Here is a 19,639-nt window from a genome sequence, read left to right as displayed (position 1 = left end):
CAGGCGGAGAGGCAGAGGGCAAGGAGTCCTCAGCATCCGAATCCTCATAAGGAGGAAAAGAATATTCCTGATCAGAGGAAGAGACAGAAGATATAGAAGCCTGGTCAGAGGAATCCATAGGAACATCCTGTCGAGGCCTTTTCTCAGGGGGGGGGGGGTGAGAACCCCTAATCATTGTAAGCAAATCTTCAGCCATCCTTAACAATTGCTTCTGTGTCCCGGGAGTAGATTCAGAAGGAGCTTGAGCAGGAGCTTTAGACTTAGCAGGAGTCTTTGTCTTTGCCTTTGCCTTAGAAATAGTGATGTGAGTAGGCCTGAATACCCCCTCAGAAGCCGGTACCTGCACAGCGGTTCCGGACCCATCCGAGGAAGCGACGTCCGAAGGTCCTGCAGCAGATAAAATAGAAGGCCTTGATGGCTCCCCATGGGAGTCCGTATCGGCCATCGGTTCAGAAGTGGCGGACGACAGGGGCTGCAAAAGCACCTCACTGACGACAGCCGAACCGGACTCCAGCTCCAGCTGCAACGAGTCCTGTTTGGACCTCGGAGGCCTGTCCTTGTCTTTGCGCTTCTTTTGAATTCCGGTAGTATCCGACGACATTCTATAATTGAAGCGTCTGCCAAAGTAATTCAGAGCCCAGTCGTACCTGCGTTTGATAGTACGAGAATTAAACCTGGCACAGAACCGACAACAAGAAACGTCGTGGTCGGGGCCTAAGCAAGGTAGACAGTAAGAGTGGAAATCTTTGAGGTATTTGTTTTCCACATGTAATACATCGGAGGAACAAGAAAAAGATTCCCCAACGGGGTACTTAGCTTTGAGAAGAGAAGTAAGAACTTCGGACCGACAACAACCAAAAACACTGTTCGAAAATCGCCAACCAACGACTTGCGAGCTGCTTTCCACCGCACGGCAAGAAAGACTAGAGAAGATGGCGTCGGCTGAGGGCTATGTACCAGAGCGTACTGACGTCAGGGTACTAGCTTGTACAGCCGACGCCGGACCCAGACTTTGGGATTCTGGCCGACCTCGGGCTGCCTGCCGGCAGGAGCACCCTACAGTTATGACTGCAACAGTGAAACACGATGAACATCCTTTTATCATTTTTTATCCAGACAGGGATGTTCATCGTGCATACAGCTGCAGTCATTACAGATGGGTTATCCTGCCGTCAGGCGGGTCCTCGGTCGGCCGAATTCCAAAGTCTAGGTCCGGCGTCGGTTGTCGTCGCTTCTTCCCTGACGTCAGTGCGGCAGGGGTATAAAAGAGGCAGCCGACGCCATCTTCTTCAGTCTTTCTTGCCGCGCGGTGCCCGAAGCAGAAGCAGTTCGCAAGTGCCGGTCGGCCAGCTCCTGAGATTTACGAAAATATTTCAGCCGAAGTCTTCTTGAAAGCTAAGTAACCCATTGGGGAAACTTTTCTTGCCTCAGACCGATGTCAGACAAAGTTAATAATTGCATTTGATGTGGGAAGCAAATACCACATAAGGATTTCCACTCTTTCTGTATACCTTGCTTAGGCCCAGACCACGACGTCTCGGCCTGCCGTTTTTGTGCTAGATTCAACAAGCGCACTATTAAGCGCCGGGCGGAGTTCGTCCTTCAGTATTTTGGTAAAAAATTTAATTATATTATGTCGTCAGATCCTCCGACTCCAGTTTTGAGTAAAAGACGCAAAGATAAGGACAGACATACGAGGTCCGCACTGACTACTAACACCACGCTAAGGCCGACTACCGGTTCTCCGGTGGTCAGCGAGGTGCCTATGCAGCCCCTGAGTACTGATGACACTACATTACCGGTGTCTTCAGTACCCGAGGTCGCAGGCTCCTCTGTTCCCATTCCTACTGCAGATACCGATGCCACTCTTGGCGGGGAAACTCAGAGTTTAGACAGGCCTGCCATTTCTCAAGGTGTCTTCAGGCCTTCCTCCTCCTCTGTTAAAGCTTTCACTAAATCTAAAGCAGCCATGAAAACCAAAAAACAGGGACCTCAGACCCCCTCTCAAGGCCCCATGCCTAAAAAACAGATGCTCAAAATGGCTGAGGATTTGATTACTCTTATCAGGGGTTCTCAACCCCCCTCTGACAAAAGGCCCAGATTAGAGGAAGACTACCCTTCCTCAGATCAAGCCTCTATTACCTCTGAACATTCTGAGGACCAGGATTATGCTTATTCTCCTTTCGAAGACTCTGATGCAGAGGAGTCTATTCCCTCAGTCCCCCCCCCCCCCCCCGAGGACTACTCTTTTGGGGAAACCTTTCATACATTGAGGGAACACTTTCACTGGGAAGGTCAAGATTACTCAGATTCCAAGAAAAGGCTCAGGGATTTTCTTTTGCTCCCCCAGCATAGGCCCCTGGCTATCCCTCCTGTTTTAGATATATTGGATGATGTGTACACAGAAGCCAGCCTTAATCCAGATTCTTTGTCTCCAGCTCCTGTTAAACCAGACCGGTATTACCGGGTTCCTGATTCTCACCAGTTCCTATACAAAAGCCATACTGCTGACCCAGAAACTATTTCACGGGGTCCCAAGGGAATTAAGGCCTCTACTGCTAAAAACCCATTACCTTCAGAGAGAGATTCCAGAGCTTTAGAAAGGTGGGGGGAAAAGGTGTACACCTCGGCCACTTTAACCATGAGGTCATTAAACTGTCAGTTCCATATGTTAAAGTATCAACAGTTTTTGTTATCTGAGTTGAAAAGCAAAATGACACAACCAGAACAACCAGATTTAAAAGAGTTGCAGGATTTGTTGCATGGTGTAGAACAAGTGGGTAAACATACCTTGCAGTGTGGTTTTGATGCTTTAGAGGCCTCATGTAGAGTTGCTGTTACGGGGTCTGTTATACGTAGGCATGCTTGGCTCAAAGAACAAGCCTTACCAGATCATGTCAAAGCTAAATTATTAGATGCACCTCTTCAAAAAGATGTATTGTTTGGTGTTAAAGCTGAGGAGGTACTAAAGAAAATGGAGGAAAAAGCGAAATCAATGCAAACAGTGAAAGATTTCCTGCAGGTACAACCTCCATGTTTCAGCAGAAACTGGCCTTCAAAAAATTGGTCCTTTCCAGCCACGGACAGACCTCAAAGGGGCAGATACAGATGCCCAAGGGGTAGAGGGCAACCTCAAGGATCTTTCAGAGCCAGACAGTGGCAAGCACCAACCCCAAGAGGTGGAGAAGATAAGATCAGTCATTTAGAAAACAGACACAATGACTTCCCCCTATACCTGCCAAGCAAAGCTTTAATGGCAACACCTTTGGGTGGAAAACTGGCATTATTCTCAAAAAATTGGCATATTGTTACAAAAGACAAATGGATTCTGGACATCATAGGCAGAGGCTACAGGTTCCACTTTCACACCCTTCCAAAAATGAGAGGCATGCCAAACCTGCCACAAAATCAAAGGGCAGAAGCACAAAAACAAATTTCAGCTCTCATGGACATGAAAGGCGATTCAAGAGGTACCTGCAAAAGGACAAGGTCAAGGGTTTTATTCCAGACTATTCCTGGTACCAAGGAAAGACAAAGATTGGAGACCTATCTTAGACCTATCCATCCTAAACACATATATACAGGTACCAAAATTCAAGATGCTCACATTACAGCAGCTTCTTCCCATGCTGGGCAAGGAGTCTTGGCTGGTAACATTGGACCTCAAGGAGGCATACCTGCATGTCCCCATCAGACAAGATTGCAGAAGATACCTCAGATTTTTTGCAGGTTCAACCCATTATCAATTCTCTGCATTGCCCTTTGGCTTATCTACTGCGCCCAGAGTGTTTACGAAATGCCTGGCATCAGTAATCGCCTTCTGCAGACTACAAGGAATACAAATCTACCCATATCTGGATGACTGCCTGATCCAAGCGGACAGCAAGGACATACTACTGAAACATTTGGCGTTTGTAATAAAACTGTTGAACTTTCTGGGATACACAGTCAATAAAAAGAAATCAAAACTAATATCCTCTCAGCAAATAATTTTCCTGGGTGCCAGCTTGAATACAACCACCCAGTTGGCCTACCTCACGCCAGACAAACAAGGGCAACTGTCTCAATACTTCAGCAAAATGGCAACCTTCACCAGGCTGACTGGTAGGAAAGTCCTGCAGGCTCTGGGATTCATGGCATCTTACATCCTACTGATCCCATGTGCAAAGCTTCATATGAGGAAACTTCAATGGTACCTAAAAAACTTATGGTCTCAACACAGCCACAGCTTGGAAACAATTATACCACTCATTCATGCCTTCAAAAGGAATTTCTGTGGTGGGCTCAAGCATGCCAAAGAAACACAGGTCTCCCTTTCTGTGTACCTCAAGCAACTCAAATCATCACAACAGATGCCTTAGACTATGCCTGGGGAGTACACATGACAGATCAGTGCATTCAGGGAAAATGGTCCCAAAAAGAGAAGCACCTACACATCAACCAAAAGGAAATGCTAGCCGTGCAAAATGCTATTATGTCCTTCAAAGACCTACTGCATCCAGGCCAGCTATTGATGAGGACAGACAACACCACAGTGATGTGGTACATAAACAAACAGGGGGAACTCATTCATACCCCCTGTGCAGGCAAGCCATGACCCTGTGGAACACAGCACTGAAATTGCAAATTCAACTACAGGCACAATTCCTGCCAGGGAAAGAAAACACACTGGCAGACAGCCTAAGCAGAAATATGACAGATCCACACGAATGGAAGTTGCATCCTCAAGTTTTCACAAAGATAACTCAGGCATGGGGACAGCCAGACATAGATCTCTTTGCTACCCACAGAAATTACCAGTTGAAAAAATTTTGTTCAAGGACCTATCATCCACAGGCCTGGTAAGTGGACGCACTTTCTTTCAATTGGACAACGTTGACGGTCTATGCCTTCCCGCCTCTTCCTCTGCTGCCCAACGTTCTATTAAAAGCCAGAGCAGAGAGGCCGAAAATGATTCTCATTGCTCCAGACTGGCCAAGACAACACTGGTGTCCGCTCCTGAAGAGCCTGACACACTCCCCACCATGGATCCTGCCTCTAGTCCCTCTTCTGTTGTCCCAGCACAACTACAAAACCCTTCACAGCCAGCGCAAAACCCTAAATCTAGCGGCATGGAGAATTCCTTGATTTCCCAACAGACCCTCCTCTCCAAGGAGGTGCAGGATGTCATCTTGGAGGCCAGAAGACCTTCTACTAGAAAAGCCTGCTCTGCCAAATGGAAACTATTTTGTGCCTGGAATCAAGAAAAGGGCCAGAATCCTTGGGTAATAAATTTACATCAAATTTTACAGTACCTAGCTGAGATGTTAAACAGTGGACTTTCCTTCTCCTCCATCAAAATCCACGCTTCAGCCATTTATGCACAATACAACACAGATCCTCCTTTATTCTCTCATCCTCTCTTAAGGCAGTTCCTCAGAGGGGCAAAGAATATAAAACCCCCAAGGAAACCACCAGTCCCTGCTTGGGACCTCAACTTCATATTGGAAAAGCTGACCCTTCCTCCCTTCGAGCCACCTTCTTCAACAGAACTACAATACTTGTCATGGAAAACAGCCTTCCTTCTGGCTATCACCTCAGCACGCAGGGTTTTGGAGCTACAGGCCTTCATGGCTGTGCAACCTTTCATCATTTTCCATCAGAACAGAGTTTCCTTACGAGCCAACGCTACCTTTATGCCAAAGGTAGTATCCAGTGTAGCTTTGAATCAGACTATCCACTTACCTACCTTTTATCCTAATCCACAAAACAAAGGGGAAAGACTACTACATTCCTTGGACATTCACAGACAACTTTGTTATTATTTGGACAGGACAAAGCCATTCAGGAAATCCGAGCAACTCTGTGTCCTATGCTACAGGTGCTCAAGGAAAGGCTATTTCCAAGCAGACAATCTCAAAATGGATAGCCCACTGCATACGCTTTTGTTACTCATTTCATGGAAAATCTGTGCCTACATGCATCAGATCCCACTCCAGCAGGGACACAGCTACCTCTGCAGCTTTCCTCAGGGGGGTCCCTACCCAAGGGCATTTTGGAAGCAGCCACTTGGAGTTCAGTGCACACTTTCTCCAAGCACTATCACCTTCCACTATACTCTAAATCTAGAGCAGGATTTGCCACAGCAGTCTTGCAGGGCATCCTTGCTCCTCCTAGTTCCACTTAGTGCCTGCCACCCCTACTTAGCTTTGGGATTCTTCCCATCTGTAATGACTGCAGCTGTATGCACGATGAACATAGCACAGATGTCCTTCAAGGATGCATCTGCAGTCATAACATATATGGGTTGTCCTGCCTCAGGCAACCCTTCGGTCAGCCGGATTCCAAAGTCTGGGTCTGGCCTCGGCTGATGTCGCACTTTCCCCGACGTCAGAGCTTCTGGGGTATAAAGGCATCAGCCGACGCCATTTTCCTCAGTATTTCTTGCCGCGCGGTGCCCGAAGCAGAAGCTGTTCGCAAGTGCCGGTCGGTCAGATCCAGAGATTTCAGCTACCAAAGACTTCTAAAAAAGCTAAGTACCCCATTGGGGACTCTTTCTTGCCTCAGCCGATGTCAGACAAAGTAAATAATTGTTTAACTTGTGGGAAACAAATACCTCATAAGGATTTCCATTCTTACTGCCTTCCTTGCTTAGGCCCAGACCACGACGTATCAGCTTGTTTAGCCTGTGCCTCCTTCAACCGACGGACTCTTAGACGTCGGTCGGAGTTTGCAGAAGAGTTTTTTGGATCCGCTTTTGCATATAAAATGCCGTTGGAGACTCCAACTACACATTTAGCCAAAAAATGCAAGGAAAAGGACCGACACTCGCGGCCCGCGGTTTCGGCTGAAACCACGGTTAGGCCTACCGCGAGTGTCTCGGTTTCGGCTGAAACAGAGTCCTTGGTTCTTACTTCTGCCGAAATCATACCTCCGACAACCGAGGCCAGAGAGGCCCTGGCTGCGTCAGCTACAGAAATCCCTACCGAAGAAGCAAGCGCACAAGAATTGTCCGACACCATTCCATTGGGCATTTCTACTCCTGCACGTGGGGCAGCTAGGCCCCCTGCTTCTATGTCTATTAAGGCCTTCTCCAGGGCTAAAGCAGCTAAAATTTCAAAAGCCTTACCTGCAAAAGCTACTTCTCAGAGACCTTCCTCAACTTCTCAGATTCTCAGCCTTGCTGAGGACCTTATATCCATGATTAGGGGTTCCCAACCTCACCCAGACAGGGCCTCCCACCCTCCTCCTGACAAAAGGCCTAGGACTGAACCCCCTGAACCTCTCTCCTCAGATTACTCCTCGGATGGATCTGATTTATAAGACCATCAGGAAGGGCCATATTCTCCTTATGAGGATTCAGATGCAGAAGACTCTGTTCCTTCTGCCTCCCCTCCTGAAGAATTTTCCTTTGGGGAAACTTTGCATTCAATGAGGGAACACTTTCAATGGCAGGGTCAGGATTTCTCTGATTCTAGAAAAAGATTAAGAACCTTTTTACACTTACCACAGCATAGGCCTTTAGCCATACCACCTGTGCTAACTGTAGTTGATGATGCATATAATGATGTCAGTTCTGCCCCTGACTCTTCCTCCGGCCCCTGCCAAACCTGACAGATATTACAGGGTCCCGGATTCTCACTTCCATTTGTATAAAGCCCATGCTGCAGACCCAGAAACTATATCTCAGGGCCCAAAAGGTGTTGCAGCTGCCACGGCCAAAAAACCCCTACCCTCTGAAAGAGAGTCAAGAGCATTAGAGAGATGGGGAAAAAAGGTTTATACATCTGCTACTCTTTCTGCCAGGGCATTAAACTGTCAATTCCACATGATACAGTACCAGGAATATTTGTTAGATCAGCTGAATAAAAAGCTTTCTTCTACTGAACCTTTAGACCGAAAGTCCCTTCAGGATTTGGTACACAACTCTCAGCAGGTCTGTAATCATTTCTTAAAATGTGGCTATGATGCACTGGAGGCTTCATTTAGATTAGCTATGACTGGGGCAGTAATTCGAAGACATGCCTGGCTAAAAGAGCAATCCTTGCCAGACCATGTCAAGGCTAAACTTTTAGATGCTCCAATGGAGAAACAAAGTTTATTTGGCTCCCCTGCACAGGAGATTCTAAAGAAAGTGGAAGAAAAAGCAAAATCTGTGCAAACAGTAAAGGATTTTCTGCAGGTTCAACCTCTGAGGTTCAGCAGAAACTGGCCTTTAAAGAATTGGTCCTTTCCAGACACCTCCAGAACACAGAGGGGCAGGAATAGACGCCCAAGAGGCAGAGGTCAATCAAAGGGTGCCTACAGGGGTCGTCAGTGGCAGCCTGCCAACCAGAGGAGTACTGCCACAGCTGCAACTACAGCCACTTCCACAGGACAGACACAATGACTTGACTCTGATTCCGCCTACCAGGGAACAACTGGAAGCACCCTTGGGCGGAAAGCTGTGTCTATTCTCAAAACTGGTATTGCATTACAAAAGACAAATGGACATTGGCAAACCATAGACAAAGGATACAGGTTTCACTTCCACACTTTTCCAAGAAGGAGCGGAATGCCAAACCTTCCACCAAACCGGAAGCCAGAGGCTTTAAGACAAATCCACAATTTACTTCAGATGAAAGCTATAGAAAGGGTACCATCTATGGAACAAGGCCAAGGATTTTATTCCAGACTATTCCTTGTACCAAGAAAAGAAAACCAATGGAGGCCTATTCTCGACTTGTCCGCACTAAACACATATCTCATTGTGCCAAAATTCAAGATGCTGACCCTACAGCAACTTCTTCCCATGTTGGGCAAGGAGTCTTGGCTGGTGACTCTAGATCTCAAGGAGGCATACCTGCACGTCCCTATACGACCAGATTGCAGAAGACACCTCAGATTTATTGCAGGATCAGACAATTATCAATTCTCAGCATTGCCCTTTGGCTTATCTACTGCGCCCAGAGTATTCATGAAATGCCTGGCATCAGTAATTGCACATTGCAGACTTCAGGGAATTCAAATCTATCCATACCTGGACGACTGCCTAATACAAGCGGACAACAAGACAAAACCAATAAAGGATTTGTCCTATGTCATGCACCTGTTACAGGCCGTCAGCATCCAGAAGTCAAGACTAGTGCCATCCCAATGGATAACATTTTTGGGTGCGGATCTGGACACAATGACTCAGATGGCTTTTCTCACAGAAGAAAAACAAAAGCAACTTCCAGTCTACTTCATGGCTTTGACAAGACAAAACTCAGCTCACTGCAAGGAAAGTCCTGCAGGCCCTGGGTTACATGGCATCCTGCATAATCTTGATCCCACATGCCAGGCTACATATGAGAAAATTACAATGGTACCTAAGGAATGTATGGTCTCAACACAGGCACAGTCTAGAAACCATGATACCAATCATTCCATGCCTGAAAAAGGAATTCCTGTGGTGGGCTCAGGCCTGCCAGTCCAACAGAGGGTTGCCTTTCAACAAACCACAACCAAGGCAGACCATCACCACGGACGCCTCAGACCTAGGATGGGGAGCACACATGGAGGACAAGTGTATCCAAGGCCTATGGTCTCAGGACCAGCTGAACTTGCACATAAACCTAAAGGAGATGCTGGCGGTGAAACATGCAATCAAGACATTCAAATCATTCCTCCAGCAAGGACATCTGCTGATAAGGACAGACAACACCACAGTCATGTGGTACATAAACAAACAGGGAGGCATGCATTCCTACCCTCTATGCCGGATGGCAATGGATCTGTGGAACCTAGGCCTGAATCTCAACATCCAGCTGCAGGCCAAATTCGTACCAGGAAAAGAGAATTCACTAGCAGACAGCCTAAGCAGAACTACCATGGATGCTCACGAATGGATGCTGCATCCAGACATCTTTAAAATCATAACAAGCAAATGGGGAATGCCAGAGATAGACCTGTTCGCCTCCCCACTCAACCACCAACTGAAGAAATTCTGCTCAAGAGTATACCACCCGCAAGCCTGGAGGGTGGACTCTCTCTCTTTCAGCTTGAATGCCCTAACAGTGTATGCTTTTCCACCTCTCCCATTGATGTACAAAGTTCTACTGAAGATCAGGGAGGAACAGCCAAAGGTGATACTGATAGCTTCAGACTGGCCAAGGCAGCACTGGTACCCGCTACTGAGAAGCATGTCTCGGGCAAACTCATGGCCTCTACCCCTATGGCCTCTTCTAACGCAGAACAACTTCAAGACCCTGCATCCAAACTTGAAAACACTGCAGCTAACTGCCTGAAAAATTGCTTAAAACAAAACAAAACTGTTTTATCTCAGAGGGTCAAGGACATTATCCTGGAGGCTCGCAGACCCTCCACAAGGAAGACATACTCAGCTAAATGGAAGAGATTCCTCATTTGGAGCGCATCAAAGGGTACAAATATCACACTGGCAAACCTAGCACACATCCTAGAATATTTAGCAGAACTGTTCCACAATGGCCTGTCCTATTCTTCCATTAAGATTCATGCTTCAGCAATTTCAGCAGGGAACAACATGGATCCACCTATCTTCTCTCACCCTCTCCTCAGACAAATTTTAAGAGGGATCAAAAATGTAAAACCTCCAAGGAGACCCCCTCTGCCTACATGGGATCTCAATTTTGTGCTGGAAAAATTAACATTACCCCCTTTTGAACCAGCAGCATCAGCAGACTTACAGTTCTTATCTTGGAAAACTGCTTTCCTTCTGGCAATCACTTCAGCAAGAAGAGTATCCGAGTTACAGGCACTGATGGCAGTGCAGCCTTTCCTTATTTTTCACCAGGATAGTGTCTCTGAGAACCAATCCTACTTTCATGCCAAAGGTGGTATCCAGGGTATCCTTTAACCAAGCTATTCATTTGCCTACGTTCTTCCCTAACCCACAGAACAGGGGGGAAAACTATTGCACACCTTGGATGTACACAGACAACTACGCTACTATCTGGACAGAACTAAAACCAGCAGAAAAACTGACCAACTTTTTGTAGCATATGCAACTGGAGTGCAAGGAAAAGCAATTTCCAAACAGACAATTTCAAAATGGATAGGAAATTGCATTCGTTTTTGCTACTCTTTTCATGGAAAGACAGCTCCTGACAAAATCAGGCCTCACTCCACAAGAGCCACAGCCACCACTACAGCTTTCCTACGAGGGGTGGCTACCAAGGACATTTTAGAAGCTGCTACTTGGAGCTCCGTGCATACATTTGCCAAGCATTACAATCTACCTTTATACTCCAGATCCCGAGCAGGTTTTGCAACTGCAGTTTTACAGGTGATCTTAACTACACCATCCTTATCTTAGTACCTCCTCCCCCAGTTTGGCTATGGTATTCTACCCATATGTTATGACTGCAGATGCATCCTTGAAGGACATAGTACAGTTTTGTACCTACCATAAATGTAGATATCCGATAGGTATGCATCTGCAGTCAGGATTACCCACCCTCCTTCCCCTCTGTGGTACTCCTAGGGTGCTTACCCCTTCTTCAGCTAGCTGGGGGAATCTATTATGGTGTATTTGTTTGTATGTATATATGTATATGTATATATATATATATATATATATATATATATATATATATATATATATATATATATATATAGTTTGCTACTGTTTTGAATTTTCAACATTTATCCAAATTTAGCCTTCCTAGAGGGCACCTGGCATCTGGGGCAAGAAACACTGAGGAAAATGGCATCGGCTGATGCCTTTATACCCCAGAAGCTCTGACGTCGGGGAAAGTGCGACATCAGCCGAGGCCAGACCCAGACTTTGGAATCCGGCCGACCGAAGGGCTGCCTGAGGCAGACAACCCATATGTTATGACTGCAGATGCATACCTATCGGACATCTACATTTATGGTAGGTACAAAACTGTACTTTTTGTACCTACCATAAATGTAGATGTTAGAGTGCTCATACAGCTGCAGTCCAGGTTACCCCCCCTCCGTCCCCTCTTAGGACAGGCCTTATGACAAACACCTTCTCATACAACCTATTTGGGGTATTCTTTTATGGTGTATTTGCTTGCAGCTAATGTTTTTTGATTATTCTATATTGCATAATTACATAAATTTATGTTTTGCCTTCCTTCTGGGGGCACCTGACATCTGGGGCAAGAAAAACTGAAGAAGATGGCTTCGGCTGCCTCTTTTTATACCCCTGCTGCACTGATGTCAGGGACGAAGCGACGACAACCGACGCCAGACCTAGACTTTGGAATTCGGCCGACCGAGGACCCGCCTGACAGCAGGATAAACCCATCTGTAATGACTGCAGCTGTATGAGCACTCGAACATCTACATTTGTGGTAGGTACAAAACTGTACTTTTCTCTGAGGACCAATCCGACTTTTATGCCTAAGGAAGTGTCCAGTGTGGCCCTTAACCAAACTATTCTTCTGCCTACTCTTTATCCAAACCCACAGAATTAGGGGGAGAGGATTCTGCATTCTTTGGACATACACAGACAGCTACGCTTCTATTTGATCAGAACCAAAGCTTTCAGAAAGACTGAGCAACTACTAGTGGCATATGCTGCAGGATCACAAGGAAAGGCTATCTCTAAGCAGGCTATTTCAAAATGGATAGGCCACTGCATTTGTTTCTATTATTCACAACATGGCAAGCCAGTGCCTAAGGGCATTAGGCCACATTCAACTAGAGCAGCAGCCACTTCAGCAGACTTCCTCAGGGGAGTACCAACCAAAGACGTTTTAGAGGCTGCTACCTGGAGTTCAGTGCACACCTTTACAAAGCACTATCATTTACCACTCTACTCTAAATCCAGGGCAGGCTTTGCCACTGTAGTTTTGCAGGGCCTCATAGCCGTTCCTAATGCTATTAAAATCCAGCCTCCCAACCATAGCTTTGGGATTCAACCCAGGTGTAATGGCTGCAACAGTGAAACAGGAAGAACATAGTACAGTTGTCTGCACTTACCATAAATGTAGATGTTCGAGTGTATTCACTGTTGCATTCCAGGTTACCCACCCTCCACCCCCCTTATCTTTGCTGGAACTTATCTGCACTTCTCTAGTCTTTACAACCTCTGTGGTGTATTTGCTTGTAGATGAAGGTATGATATATATATTTTGGTGCATGCATGTTTTATTGGCATATTTTTAGCCTAACTTTTGGGGGCACCTGACATCTGGGGCAAGAAAAACTGAAGAAAATGTCGTCTTCTGCATCTTTTATACCCCTGGCGCACTGACATCAGGGAAGAGGCGACAGCAACCGACGTCGGACCTAGACTTTGGAACTCAGGCCGACTGAGGGTAGCCTGCCAGCAGGATAACCCAAGTGTAATGACTGCAACAGTGAATACACTCGAACATCTACATTTATGGTAAGTGTACACAACTGTACTTTACTGTGGGTGGTACAGTGCTCAGTATGCACCATACAGGTTGACAAGTTTACATACTTTCAGACTTTTCTTTTTTTTTAATGAGTTAGGAGGTTGCTCCATCATTGTGTATTGCTACCTTACACACACACACACACACACACACACACACACACACACACACACACACACACACACACACACACACACAAATGGTATGACAGTTTACAGACTGTCATTAAGAGATCACCATAGAGATTGCTTGTAGACATTAGAAAGGGCTGCCGACTGGTGTGATGTCCAGGAAGCCAGATTCTGCTGCTTGTAGCTCTGTGCACACAGCAACAGAAACAATATAGTGGCTGGAAAAAGTGAACACTGCTTATTCAACAGATAGTGAAGTATAGGTTCATAGGTATGTAATAGGCTAGCTGAAGTATGAATAGTATGTGGCCCAGATTTTACTTAGCTGTAGTAAAATTGTGTTTCTTTTATGCAATTAATGTTGCTCTAAATAACACATTAAAATCTAATGAGTCAAGGAATGCAACCTTAGAAGACATTAGATTTGCAATTTAATGCAGGTCATCTATGGTCGTGTTGACTGGTAGATACAGACATGCTGCAACCATATGCTTACTTTTGCTGTTTTTTTTCCCCCCAGGTGGTCCTAATGTATGGGCTATCACTTCAGAGGAGAGGTCCAAACATGACAAGCAGTTCAACAGCCTAAAACCCATTGGGGGTTTCATAACTGGTAGGTTGGTCTCTGATTCTAATTTAAGAGTTGCTGTTTTATAGATTTTACAGTCTTTCATTTTATTTTCATTTTTCATTTTTGTTAACCAGGTTAGAGCACTGATCTATGTGAGCCACTTTAAAGTTCAGCCAAGGAGGACATTACAGTATTGAGGACAAATAAAAATGACATTGTCAAAAGTAGAATGAACTATGTAAGAAGCGATGCAAGGTATTCTAAGAATGTACATTGAGCTGCGGTAGAGGCTTTGTTCTCTGTTTTGTCTTTTTCTGGCTGATGCCATAGTCTACTATATATATATATATATATATGTATGTACCGTACACATGTGTACACACACGTGTGTGTGTTTGTGTGTGCATGTTTATATGCATTTGTATTTGTGTGTGTGTAGTGTGTGTGTGTGTGTGTGTGTGTGTGTGTGTGTGTGTGTGTATATATGTATATATATCTATAATTTGCTGACTGTGTAAACCCACCTAACAGACTGTGACAGATTGTCACTTTTCAGGAGTGACCTGGAAGCACCGTCTGGTAAAGTGACTTGCTCGCAGTCATGCAGTAGACAAATGAAAGTGAAAGGAATCAAATGCTGTATGTACTGCAGGCACAGGAAGCAGCTCAGACTTTAGTCCTCTGTGCTAAATGCCAGGTTATGTGACGATATGACATGTGCACAATTTGTACGACTTGCAAGAGTGCAAGAATGATTTCTGTATGTATGAATGATGCAGTGTTTGCATTTAGTACCACATATATGGAAGGAGAGGAGAAATTAGTAGAGGGCAGGAGAGAAAGCATATTATACCATGACCCCCCCAAAACGTGCACGCTGATTGGCCAGCGTGCACATTGTAAATCGAGTTATACTAATGGAAAAAGGTCTGGTCGCCCGGACTTTTTTCCATTAGTATAACTCTACTTTTGAAACACTGTCTCGCTATGTTAAATGGGTTTAACATAGCGAGACAGCGTTAAAATAAGCAACGGAGATCTCCGTTGCTTATTTTAAAGCTGTCTCGCTATGCTAAACCCATTTAACATAGCGAGACAGGTTTTAAAAAAGCAACGGAGAAAGCAAGATCTCCGTTGCTTTTTATTAGCTATGTTAAATGGGTTTAACATAGCGAGACAGTTTTAAAATAAGCAACAGACATCTCCGTTGCTTATTTTAACTGTCTCGCCATGTTAAACCCATTTAACATAGCAAAACAAAAAAAGCAACGGAGATCTTGCTTTCTCCGTTGCTTTTGCACAACTCTGATGTACCGCGCAGGCGCAGTACATCAGAACCGCCGCGGATGCCAGACATCTGCGGAAGGGCAGTAAACAGGCATTATACTATGCCATTATTTAAGAAAAGTAATAGTTTCTTTTCTTAAATAATGTCATATATAGCAATAACCACTTCTGGTGGGTAATGCTGTTTACCACGGTTGGCTTTTGGTCCTCGGGCGCCTCGGGACCAAACCACGCCAACCGTGGGTAAATCCAGCATTACCCACACCCAGGCGTGGGTTATTGCTATATTAGTTTCTGGTAAGAAAGGAAATATTGAAGGAGTGAAGAGCTTTTGAGGATTCTGAAAACAGACATATTTCCATTGTGGAGAATGTGTTGTAAGGTATATGAAACTTAGTTTGATTCCTTTCTTATACAATTTACAAATAATTTCTTTTTGTACAGGTGTTTTGAGTTGATTTTGGAAGGAGGAGATCAGAACTTTAATGGACAGGGTTGTCATGTTTAGGGGACAGTGTCAGGAAATTGTAGTATGCAATATATAGCTTATATGTAAAGGTAAGTAGGGAAAATGTTTCTTGTGCCTGAGATTTGAGGTTGTAGCAAGTAGTCAGTTTGATGAATCTTCTCCCAGAAAGGGGGAAAGGTCTCTATATTAGGAAATTTATAAGTGAGAGATGCTAACAGTAGAGTAATAATTTGCTGTATTAGAATCCATTCAGCTTTCCCTTGTACATTTCAGTGGTAATCTGTGCTTTGGGGGCAGAGTGATAAATCTACACTTACTATTAGCCATGGTTTGGGGGAGATGTTTTTTCTTTGAAGTGTTCATTTCAGTTGGTAGTTCATGTTCTAGCTACATCAGAAACACATTTTCCATTTAGAACTCTATGGTGAAAGATTAGGGGGTTAGTTTTGAATTTGTGGTTGAGATGTAATGTTGGAATTTTAGGTTTTGATCCAGCAGTGTTAAGGTATTTGAAGTTTGTGGCTCTTTCTGTGAATTCCTGATTGTTATGCTGAATGATGCAGTGTTTGGGAACAGTTGAATGCTTTTGGTATGTCATATGACAATATTGTCTCTGTATTGATTGATCTTGATTTGTAGAAACTGAGTGGAAAGTTTATTGGTAAACTCGTGGAATAGTAGAGTGGACAAAATGGATCCCTCAGGAACTTCTTTGCTTAAGTATGTAGAAGGAGAGATGGTTAGACAATTCCAAGTCCAAATCTGGTTGCTGCTGTGGCAGTTCTTGAACCTAGGAAGGACATATTAGCATGATGGCATATTTCTGCTGAGGTAAGGGACTTAGTAACAGCTGATGGTCTGCTAGTTCAAAGGCTGATCAGGTAAGGCCTCTGTCCATTATCTGGGGACTGTTGTCAGTGAAGCTATGTAAGACGGACACTGTGCTATGGCTTGACCAAAGTCCATGTTCTTGTGGACAAAGGATGCTGTATTTCTGTGTGCATTCCGTAAATTTGAAGATGGCTTGTACCAATTCTATCAGACTGGAAAGTGTTCTCAATAAATTCAAAAACAAAGGTTGGAAAAGCTATAAGGCCTAGTGGAATTCATTGAGTTAAAAATAAATAAGTAAATATGCACACTGACTGCTTGGCACAGAGATTAAGGTTAACGAGCTTTAGTTCCTATGCTGCAGGGTTTGATTTCCTCAATCCTCAGTTGTCTACTACTTGACCTTGAACAAGCCACTTAACCAAATAGTGCTCATGGATCACCCTTGACAAGGGACTGTGTCCAGTGTGCCTACCTAGTTAACAAGTAGGTATAATTGCTATTATTATTATTATTATTAAATTGCTAAAAAATGGTGAGAAAACTGTGATATGTCTGAGGACTGGAAAATTGCATTGGAACAATACTAGGCAAAATAGCCATGTGCACCTTTAAGCAAATGCACTTAAAAGTTCTTGCTACTCTTTTGAGCGCATAAGAGTGCCCACGTCCTAAATTAAGAGGTATACATGATAATCCTGATGTAAATCTGTGTGTTACCCATCAAGATTCATCTTAAAGATAACTAAAATAGTACTTTATTTGACCTTTAGTGGTAACTTATTTACAGACTAGAAAGACATCGGGTTAGGAACCTATCCTTCAAATTTAATTGTTGGTGTAAATTTATGTCCCTAGTTTGGGTGTTTGCAAAGCCTTGGTTTTACTAAGAAATAGGAGGTCAGATAGGACTGGGTCTTTCATAGCTTTCATAAGTGAGAGATCACCTTGTTGCAAAAGGTAGTATTAATCTATTGTGATAATTGAAAGACTTAAGGCTTTTTAATTTTCTTTGTTAGAAGCCTTTGGTGTTTTTTCAGTTGAGCGATTCGCTTAGATTTTTACAAACCGAAGGGGGCATTGTATTTGATAAGGGGAAGAGTACGCCAGTAGAATGACTTTTTTGAATCTTGAGGATGTTTCTTTGGAAATGAACTCTCTGATGAGCAGAAGGAATTCCTCACTGTGGTGGAAACAGTGATCAAATGAGAGAGAGCTGTCTGCATATGTAATCAGGAGGTGATGAGATTCTGTTCTTAAATGTGGAAGCAAGCAAGTTGCTTAGGTCAGTAAGCTGGTTAGTTTAACCTCATAGAATGGAAAACTAATAGTCACGTGCAACCTACTCAGCATATCTTTGCCAGTGTAGATCAAGTCCCAGAGTGCTACGGATTCCCAGCAGAAACCCATGATGTACAAACTGGGTCTTCCAGAGTTGCACAGTTCTCATACATGCAGCAAAGTTTGTGAACACACAGTGAAGTTATTGTTTGAATTGACCATTGGGGTACTCATGGGAAGACAAAGTTATCAACAGATGAGTGATTGAAAATGAGACCTGTGGTTGTTTGCAGTGTTACACAGAGGGTTAGTGCATTAATTAGCCAGCTTTAGAGAGTGGGTTCCTAGTTGGTCTTTTCAGCTAAAAATGGCTGGACAATAAGGCATATTGGGTGAAAGTGTGAAATTTAAGGTTGTATAGCACTTTTTCAAATCTTGTTCATTGTGTACATCAGTGAGATTACAGAGATGCTAAAGGACAAGAGTATGTATTTGCAGATGATTCATATTTCTACAGTGAGATCAGCGGTGTAGCCACAGGTTTACATTTTGTACGCAAATGTAATGATGTTGCCCTCACTACCCACCATCAGTTTAAAAATGTACTCAAATCTCAAAATGCTGCCCACAGATATATAGGAAGAGGCATGTTATTTTCAACTTACCATTTATATCCACAAAAAGCTAGTTTTAGAGGTGTGTTCCTTTTGCACTACAGTTATTCTTGTACCTCTGTACTGTAAAATATCAATTTGCACAGTTCTAAACACTCTGCATTTTGAGTGACATTTTCAAGGGATGTTCAGAAAAAACATGTACTTATTTGAATACAATGAGTATGGTACACCATTGAGTGAGATTGGTACACAGTGTGGCATTTACAGGAGGTTGAGACTTAGTAGTGTTGCAGGAATGATAATGTGTGTGACAGCTAAATGAATTCGTGTATTTTTATTGTAACAAAGTATGGTAATATGATACTTTGATTACCAAGTTGAACGTGATGAATATTTCGAGCCCTCTGGGTTGTAGAGCACTGTTGTCATGTGAAACAGCTCTCCTCATTTGAGACGCCTGCTTTCTGAGAACTGCCTTTTTCTCTGAGTTATGTAAGTCTTGGGATTTGCAAATTAAAATAGGAAGGTGGTAGATTTTCCCTGTTGCAGCAGATGATGTTGTATTTTCATATTTTTGTTTTCCTTTCCTTCTTTGGACTAGCCAGGATAGATTTAACTTTGGTGAATCCACTGGCACCTGAGTGTTATGCATCTTGTAATGTGGCAGACAAGCACACTTTGCCAAGCGAAAGTGGCCATTTCTGTTTTTGCATATGATCAGGATTGTTTCAGCAGTCATAATTTGACTAATATGTTTTCTTCACATAGGTGATCAGGCCCGTACTTTCTTCTTACAGTCTGGTCTACCAGCAGCAGTACTTGCTGAAATATGGTGAGTAGTGTTATATCTTCATTTGTATTTTATTCTCTCTACTTTATCTGTGTTGATCTTCTATCTTGTATGGTGCGTGTGTGTGTGTGTGTGTGTGTGTGTGTATGTACATATATATATGTTTATATATATATATATATATATATATATATATATATATATGTTTATATATATATATGTGTGTATATATATATATATATATATATATATATGTGTGTGTATATATATATATATATATATATATATATATATATAAAATAGG

At 43.7% G+C, this 19,639-nt stretch overlaps 1 long non-coding RNA gene across 1 annotated transcript in view; it reads left to right on the top strand.

Annotated features, from left to right (window-relative positions):
- Nucleotides 1–19,383, top strand: part of LOC122794404 — a 606,617-nt gene extending 587,234 nt beyond the window's left edge. The window contains exons 3-4 of the long non-coding RNA XR_006363638.1: nt 14,010–14,102; nt 19,314–19,383. This is a non-coding gene — a long non-coding RNA (uncharacterized LOC122794404). The remainder of the gene's footprint in view (nt 1–14,009; nt 14,103–19,313) is intronic.
- The last annotated feature ends 256 nt before the right edge of the window (nt 19,384–19,639 follow it).

Source organism: Protopterus annectens, chromosome 2.part1, assembly GCF_019279795.1.
Source record: "Protopterus annectens isolate FY-2018-M chromosome 2.part1, PAN1.0, whole genome shotgun sequence".
Classification (NCBI taxonomy): domain Eukaryota; kingdom Metazoa; phylum Chordata; order Ceratodontiformes; family Protopteridae; genus Protopterus; species Protopterus annectens.
The sequence above is the reverse complement of the archived record's forward strand: the minus strand, read 5'-3'. Positions and strand labels throughout refer to the sequence as shown.